Consider the following 9,325-nt stretch of genomic DNA (forward strand, 5'->3'; position numbering starts at 1 on the left):
AATCATTACCAAGGATCACCTTAAGTGCTCGGTTGTCTCCACTAAGTCTTTCCCCAAACAATTGGATTTTCTCGTTTTAAAGTGTCTACCCAGATTATTTGCACCTGATGTTTTGAGTTTGCATACCAATATTACATTTTGCATAACATAAGCCTGAAATGTAAGAAATACTCAGCTGGCCTTTCCCCAGATTTTGTCTTAAACGCTCTACAACAAAGCTTTCTCTGCCCTTAACCTTGTTCTGAACACCTCCAAAACAAAGGTAATGTGGCTTGGTAAGAAGAATGCCCCTCTCCCCACAGGTGTGATTACTACCTCTGAGGGTTTAGAGCTTGCGGTAGTTACCTCATACAAGTACTTGGGAGTATGGCTAGATGGTACACTGTCCTTCTCTCAGCATATATCAAAGCTGCAGGCTAAAGTTAAATCCAGACTTGGTTTCCTCTGTCATAATCACTCCTCTTTCACCCCAGTTGCCAAACTAACCCTGATTCAGATGACCATCCTAACCATGCTAGATTACGGAGACATAATTTATAGATCGGAAGGTAAGGGTGCTCTCGAGCGGCTAGATGTTCTTTACCATTCGGCCATCAGATTTGCCACCAATGCTCCTTATAGGACACATCACTGCACTCTATACTCTTCTGTAAACTGGTCATCTCTGTATACCCGTCGCAAGACACAATGGTTGATGCTTATTTATGAAACCCTCTTAGGCCTCACTCCCCCTTACCTGAGATATCTACTGCAGCCCTCATCCTCCACATACAACACCCGTTCTGCCAGTCACATTCTGTTAAAGGTCCCCAAAGCACACACATCCCTGGGTCGCTCGTCTTTTCAGTTCATCTAGCAACTGGAACGAGCTGCAACAAACACTCAAACTGGACAGTTTTATCTCAATCTCTTAATTCAAAGACTCAATCATGGACACTCTTACTGACAGTTGTGGCTGCTTTGCGTGATGTATTGTTGTCTCTACCTTCTTGCCCTTTGTGCTGTTGTCTGTGCCCAATAATGTTTGTACCCTGTTTTGTGCTCCTACCATGTTGTGCTGCTGCCATGTTGTGTTGCTACCATGTTGTTTTCATGTTGTGTTGCTACCATGCTGTGTTGCCATGTGTTGCTGCCATGCTATGTTGTTGTCTTAGGTCTCTCTTTATGTACTGTTGTGTTGTATCTCTTGTCGTGATATGTGTTTTGTCCTATATTTTTTATATAATTTATTTTTATTTTTAATCCCAGCCCCCGTCCATGCAGGAGGCCTTTTGCCTTTTTGGTAGGCCGTCATTGTAAATAAGAATTTGTTCTTAACTGACTTGCCTAGTCAAATTCTGGAAGGCTGTGAGAGGAAAAAGATCATGGTGAAAGTAATAGGGTGTTAGCTAAACATAATCGGATAGGAGGTATAATGCAGCAACAGAGAAGTCATTGATGGTATAAAGTACAAAAAAGTAGTGTTTTTTCTTTACATTGTCATCACCAGCTACTCGAACACTGACTTTACTATACCCAACTGTAATCTCATCCCCTGACAGGAAAAGTGGAAGTTACACTATTACACACCAAGAACTTGTTTGGCGGAATCTGTTGCGATATGTAATGGTTGGGGTGAAAATCTACCAGAGAATATATCTCTAGGATGGTTGGTGACCACTGTCTCTACACACACTACTAATGTGTCTTCAAATAGTCATACAGTCAAACACAGATAGATGTAGGCCCTACCTATTGACAATTCCTACTAATTGGTTATAGGGCACGGTTTAACCACTACACTCTGAAAAAAAGTAATAGGACAGGGGTGATGTGCTGCCAGGACTTGGTGTGGGTGAGAAGTTGGGTTGCAGAGTTTTGGAACCATTTGGAGTTTCAATTATGCTATTTAGGCCTACATTGCATTTGCAAATTCATCAACAGCTATTATTTCAATTCAATCCTGGATTCAACAAAAAATAGACAGGACATATAGGCTTGGTTTCAAGCTCTGGTTGATTTGAAATGTAATGATATTTAATGAATCATTAGTTAATAATTTAGTTAATAATTGATATGTTGGTGTCACGTCTCATCTCAACCAAACATCAAAGTTAAAGAATATGACTAAATACATTTACATTTAAGTCATTTAGCAGACGCTCTTATCCAGAGCGACTTACAAATTGGTGCATTCACCTTATGATATCCAGTGGAACAACCACTTTACAATAGTGCATCTAACTCTTTTAAGGGGGGAGCAGCGCCGGGGGTTAGAAGGATTACTTTATTATCCTTAGGTATTCCTTAAAGAGTGGGGGTTTCAGGTGTCTCGGAAGGTGGTGATTGAACTCGCTGACCTGGCGTCGTGAGGGAGTTTGTTCCCATTGGGGTGCCAGAGCAGCGAACAGTTTGACCTGGGCTGGCGGGAACTGTACTTCCTCAGAGGTAGGGAGGCGAGAGGCCAGAGGTGGATGAACGCAGTGCCCTTGTTTGGGTGTAGGGCTGATCAGCCTGAAGGTACGGAGGTGCCGTTCCCTCACAGCTCCGTAGGCAAGCAATGGTCTTGTAGCGGATGCGAGCTTACCTGGAAGCCAGTGAGAGAGCGGAGGAGCGGGGTGACGTGAGAGAACTTGGAAAGTTGAACACCAGACGGGCTGCGGCGTTCTGGATGAGTTGTAGGGTTTAATGGCAGGCAGGGAGCCCAGCAACAGCGAGTTGCAGTAATCCAGACGGAGATGACAGGCCTGGATTAGGACCTGCGCCGCTTCCTGCGTGAGAGAGGGTCGTACTCTGCGAATGTTGTAGAGCATGAACCTACGGGAACGGGTCACGCCTTGATGTTAGTTGAGACGACAGGGTGTTGTCCAGGATCACGCCAAGGTTCTTAGCACTCTGGGAGGAGGACACAATGGAGTTGTCAACGTGATGGCGAGATCATGGAACGGGCAGTCCTTCCCGGGAGGAAGAGCAGCTCCGTTTGCCGGGTTCAGCTTGAGGTGGTGATCCGCTCACATACACATGTATGTCTGCCAGACATGCAGAGATGCGATTCACCACCTGGTTATCAGAGAGGGGAAAGGAGAAGAATCTCAATTGTGTGTCGTCTGCATAGCAATTAATCAGCGTAGACCATGATAGGAGTGTATGTAACAGCCTAACGTGAGGACTATGGTGTATAGACTGAGAATGGGGAGAGGGCCTAAGACACGAGCCCTGGGGGACCCAGTCGTGAGAGCACGTGGTGCGGAGACAGATTTCTCGCCACGCCCTAGGATAGGAGGAATGTCATGGTAGGACAGGCATCCATAGGAGTGGGCCGCATCACCGGACGCATGCCAAGCTCGGAGAGGGTGAGAGGAGGATCTGATGGCGTTCACAGTATCAAAGGCCGCGATAGGTCTAGAAGATGAGAGAGAAAGAGAGAGAGTTAGCTTTAGCAGTGGGAGGGGCGCCTCTCGTGACACACGAGAAGAGGCAGTCTCAGTTGAATGACTAGTCTGAAACCTGACTGATTTGGATCAAGAAGGTCATTCTGAGGAGATAGCAGGAGAGCTGGCCAAGGAGGCACTTCAAGAGTTTTCGCGAGAGAAAAGAAGAAGGGATCTGGTCTGTAGTTGTTGACATCGGAGGGATCGAGTGTAGGTTTTTTCAGAAGGAGGGGTGCAATCTCTCTGCCTCTGGAAGACGGAAGGGACGTAGCCAGCCGGTCAAGGATGAGTTGATGAGCGAGGTGAGGTAAGGGAGAAGGTCTCGAAATGGTCTGGAGAAGAGAGGAGGGGAATAGGGTCAAGCGGTTACAGGACATGGTGTCGAACAGGGATACAAGTCTCACACGTTCAGGACACAAACCGTACCTGGAACAGCAGTTGAATCGCAGTCAGAGATTTTCAATTACTAGGAAGGAGAGAGGAGGAGAAAGCACGGTCCAAAGCCACAGGAGGCATAGTGAGCAGAACCACGGTGTCGTGTTGACTTAGCAAACCGAGGATCGGATATTCGCTCGACCTTCTTTTCAAAGGTGACGAAGTCATCAGCAGAGAGGGAGGAGGGGGAGGAGGGGGGAGGAGGATTCAGGAGGGAGGAGAGGTGGCAAAGCGCTTCCTAGGGTTAGAGGCAGATGCTTGGAATTTAGAGTGGTAGAAAATTGGCTTTAGCACAGACGAGGACAGAAGAGGAGAAAGTGATAGAGAGAGGAGTGAAACGGATGCCAGGTCGCAGGGAGGCGAGTTATTTCTCCATTCTCGCGTGGCTCCTGCCCGGAGCCCTGTTTGTGAGCATCATGCAATGACGTCCGTCCCAGCGAGCAGGCGGAGGGGGACGAGCCGGCTGAGAGAGATAGGGAGCACATAGAGAGTCAAGGTAAGCATGACAAAGGGAGGAGACGGAGGGTTGAGGAGGCAGAATTCAGGAGATAGGTTGGACGAAGGTTTGAGCAGAGGAAGACATGATGAGGATGGAGGAAGAGGGAAACGTAAGCCGGGGAGAGAGAGAGCGAGGTTGGGACGGCGCGATACCATCCGAGTAGGGGCAGTGTGGGAAGTGTTGGATGAGAGCGAGAGGGAAAAGGATACAGGTACAGTGGTCGAGACTTGGAGGGGAGTTGCAATGAGATTAGGTTGAGATAGATACAGCCATGTGGAGAATTGAACAGGTCAACGCGCTATTTTGTGCTTGTGAGTAGGGGGGGAAGGTGAGAGGGTGAGGTCAAAAGAGGAGAGGAGTGGAAAGAAGGAGGCAGAGAGGAATGAGTCAAAGGTAGACATGGGGAGGTTAAAGTCACCCAGAACTGTGAGAGGTGAGCCATCCTCAGGAAAGGAACTTATCAGGGCGTCAAGCTCATTGATGAACTCTCCAAGGGAGCCTGGAGGGCGATAAATTATAAGGATGTTAAGCAGGTATTTGTGTTGATCTGCTCTACTTTGTTAGTGTTGGTGTCAATATTGTTATATTTCAGTCTTCTGTGATATATAAAGTGTAATATTGAGAGACTACCAAGAAACACTCTGTGTGACCCTGATTTAGTCAACTGGAGTAAAAGGTTCAATAGCAATGACTGACACCCAATAGTTTAAGGATACTGAGCGCTAACACTAGCTCAGTAGCATTCTCCAACCCCTATCTTATTTATTTTACTAGGCAAGTCAGTTAAGAACAAATTCTTATTTGGAACAGTGGATTAACTGCATTGTTCAGGGGCAGAACAACAGATTTGTACCTTGTCAGCTCGGGGATTTGATTTTGCAACCTTGCGGTTACTAGTCCAACACTCTAACCACTAGGCTACGCGGCCACCCTAATGGTGAGGGACACTAGCTAGTTAGCTACTAGATAGCTACCACTAACCACGCACAAACCTGCAGCTCACTCTGCTGCTGCATTTTGACTTTTTGGCTGTTCAGCCCTCTCCAACTCATTCACGGCTGCCTGCTTGTGCTCAACCTGATAGCTTTTTTGACTGACTGAGTGACAGGTGTTTTGCTGAGTGATGAATTTTACATGTAACTGGTTCTGTAGGGGTGGCAGAGGAGTCAAGGGATGTAGGCGGTCCACTGCTTTGAAATCTTGATCAATCACAGCAGGCACTGCTTCACTCCAGGGGCTTCATGCAGTGCCTGATCCTGCCTATTGCAGTGTTCATTTCTGTCATTAAGTTTGAGTCAAACATTGCTTTTTTAAACACTGCATAGCGCAAGTGATGTCTGGTTTATGGAAACTATATATTTTTATTGGACCATCAAAAGGTTCAGGCCTGGACCAAAAACAGGCCTAATGACACCACTGTATGAAGATACTGTAGGCATAAAGTTGTTTGGTGTAAATAAAAACATGTCAGTTTGTCACTTTCACAAAGTTGGAGTAATAACATGTTCAACAAGATGGTAATTGTACATTAAGTACAATTGGTGGGACTTGCTTTGACTCTTTAAAAGTATTTGTATGATAGTTGAAGCAGTTATTTAGTCAAATAATTGGTCTGATTACTTTGATAGACCACACTATCAACCTTGTTACTTTGGATTGTGGGGCAGTGTAACGATCGTCTGTTGAATTAGGTGTGGACCAAAGTGCAGCGTGGTAAGTGTTCATGTTTTTTTTTATTTTTTAAACAGAACACTAAACAAAATAACAAAGAGAATGAACGAAAACGAAACAGTCCTGTCAGGTGCAGAAACACAAAACAGAAAACAACTACCCACAAAACACAGGTGGGAAAAGGCTACGTAAGTATGGTTCTCAATCAGAGACAACGATAGACAGCTGCCTCTGATTGAGAACCACACCCGGCCAAACACATAGAACACAAAACATAGAATGCCCACCCCAACTCACGCCCTGACCAAACCAAAATAGAGACGTAAAAAGGATCTCTAAGGTCAGGGCGTGACAGGCAGTTAGATCACATATTTCACTACTAGAATACCTCAGTATATGCAAACTGTAATAATAGAGTACAGAAGACAAGGATGCATTACTGAAGTTTTAAATCAATTTAAAAAACGTTATTTTATCACAACATATTTGGAAGTCAGGAGGAAGTTCATGAAGTCCTCTCTGGGCAGGAGGTGGATCAGTGGGAAGAGAGACACACTGTCTGGAAAGGGGGAACCCCTTCCTTCGGAGCACCTCTGCCCCCAGGGGTGGGGGCATCAATCAACAGAGCATAGCATACATCTCAGTTTCATTATTTGAAATGCAATTGTTGTTTACTTTTTGTCTAAATAGTTGGGAAAGTGGTCAAAATGGCAGTTGTTTATAAAAGTTGATACAACAGAGCTGTACAAGATATTTATGTTTAAATTTCAGATTTGAATAGCAGAGAAGTAGACCAATATATCTTACACTAAGTTTTTGTCTAACTTGTTGAGAAAGTGGTCAAAGCAGCTAATTTGTTTCAAAAGCTACATTGTTTACAATGAATGTTGGAAGTCATGATGTCACAATGGGGAGCTTCAGAATGTAGAAAAAAGTCCCATTAAAGTAAATGAAGATGGACAACTAGAAAGACAAAACAATTCATAGTTTAAAAAGTATAAAAGATATCAAAAAGTTAAATGTAAGCACACTATTCCAGACCGTTCTACACGTTTTAAAGTGTTTTTTTTTTTTACTTCGCAAGTCCCACTTAATAATAAGAAGGAGTATAGCAAAGATTTAAAGTCAAATTTTTGCTTCCCAAGTCCCACCTAATAAGAAGAAGTATGAGGAAGATTTAAAGTCAGACTTTTACTTCAGAAGTCCCATCTAATAAAAAGTCAGTAAGTATTACTAAAATTGAAAGTTGGGATGTTTACTTTGCAAGTCCCACCTAACAACTAAATAAGACATTGCTTCAAATTTAGGTTGTGCCTTCAGATTTCTAGAAAATTAAGAACTAACAAAGATTTGTTCCGTTTTCTCATTGACTTCTAAAACCCCAAACCCTGGTCTGCTTGGTCTACTTTGTAAGCGCTCCCGGAAGTCTCGCAATGCTGCACCTCTGGGTTTAGAAACTCTGGGACTACAAGTTGGTGCGCAATATGCTAGCTATCTGGCCATCCAGAATCACCACAACACACAGCCTTCTGTCCCATTGACGCGCACGCATCGTTTTCGTGACGTTCTCAGCTAACCCATCTATTGAAAAACATTTATTTTCATTGTCAGTAAGGTGGGAACAGTGGTTATGTGATACAATGACCTTAGTGGAAAACTATCCAATACAGCTGTTCTACACTTAAGACCTTTCAAATATGTTTAAAAAAAATCCCTTTAAATATTGTGTTAATGAAACCTCTGATTGTCAATTCACACCAAGCCAGATTGAGTCCTTTTTTAAAGATCTAAGAACCCCTTTTTCTCTCAACTGAGGAAGCCAGCTTGCTGGGAGCCCAATTCTCTCTCAATGAACTCAAAAGGGCATTGGAATACATGAATAAAGGCAAATCACCTGGTTGGGACAGTATTATTCCAGAGATGTATTAAAAAAGGATTTAAATACAGCACTAATTTTGCTTCATAAAAAAAAAGGTAAGGACACCACCCAGTTTTCTCACTATCATCCCCTATCGTTGATATACACAGATATGAAACAATTTTTTTTTTTATTGTCATGCCGTCTCAAAATGTACTTACCCAAATTAGTACATGTAGACCAAAGTGTGTTTGTTAAAAAACAATTATCCTTAGATAACCTCCGTCATCTATTACATATCTTCCATTCTTCATCAAAAACCAAAGGTCATTGGGTAGTTCTATCTCTCGACGCAGAAAAAGCTTTGATAGACTAAAATGGTCGTATCTGTGGTCGGTTTTGGAACATATGGGACTTACCTCCAATTTCATTCATATGATTAAAATACTATATGCCAATCCCTCAGCCATAGTAATAACAGGGAATACCAGCTCTGTTCCATTCAGAATAACTAGAAGTAGCAGGCAAGGTGATCTTATCTCACCTCTGCTATTTTTATTGTCTATGGAGCCCCTGGCCCAGGCAAATCGACAATTGAAACAAATTACACCAATATCTCTCAATTCTACGGATCACATAATCCCATTTTACGCCGACTATATCTTACTTTATCTTGACAATGTATCTCAATCCCTCCCAAACACTTTGAAGATCATAGACAAATTCCACTCCATCTCAGGTTATAAAATAATTCTAACAAAAATCTGCCTCTTAAAACCCAGATGGTGGACTCCATCTCTACTTATGGAATCCCAATCGTTTCCCATTTCATATATGGGAATATATATTTTCTGTCAAGGGATGACGCTGGAGAGGAGAAGCAAGTATGGGGAGTCAAACATTTAATAGGGAACGGACATTGAACGAGACAGGAACAGCGTCAGCACACGGGTAACACAGACAAATACAATCAATGCAGCAGCGGGGAACAGAGCTGGGAAACTGACAAATATAGGGGAGGAAATAAACAGGTGATTGAGTGAGTCCAGGTGAGTCCAATATCACTGATGAGCGTGACGAGGGAAGGCAGGTGTGCATAATGCAGGGCAGCCTGGCGCCCTCGAGCACCAGGGGGGAAGAGCGGGAACAGGCGTGACATTTTAAAACCATTGCCAGAAACTTTAACGAACGCTCAAATGAATTTAATCTGACCTCATTAGATAGACTAACATCCCAGTTGCTTTAACCGGCAGAATGTCTATTGTCAAAAGTAATATATTGCCCTGCTGAATTTCTGTACTTCAATGTTTCCCTTGTCTTCCCCTTCTGGCTATTGGAATAAAATCCATAGTGTGGTTTTGAAATGTATATGGCACTAGCATTTTGTCCCTTCCTAAATTGGTTTAGACATCATTCTTCTGCCCCCTGGCTGAGTATAGAGATACATATGGT

The sequence above is a fragment of the Salvelinus sp. IW2-2015 genome, linkage group LG21, assembly GCF_002910315.2.
Source record: "Salvelinus sp. IW2-2015 linkage group LG21, ASM291031v2, whole genome shotgun sequence".
Classification (NCBI taxonomy): Eukaryota; Metazoa; Chordata; class Actinopteri; order Salmoniformes; family Salmonidae; genus Salvelinus; species Salvelinus sp. IW2-2015.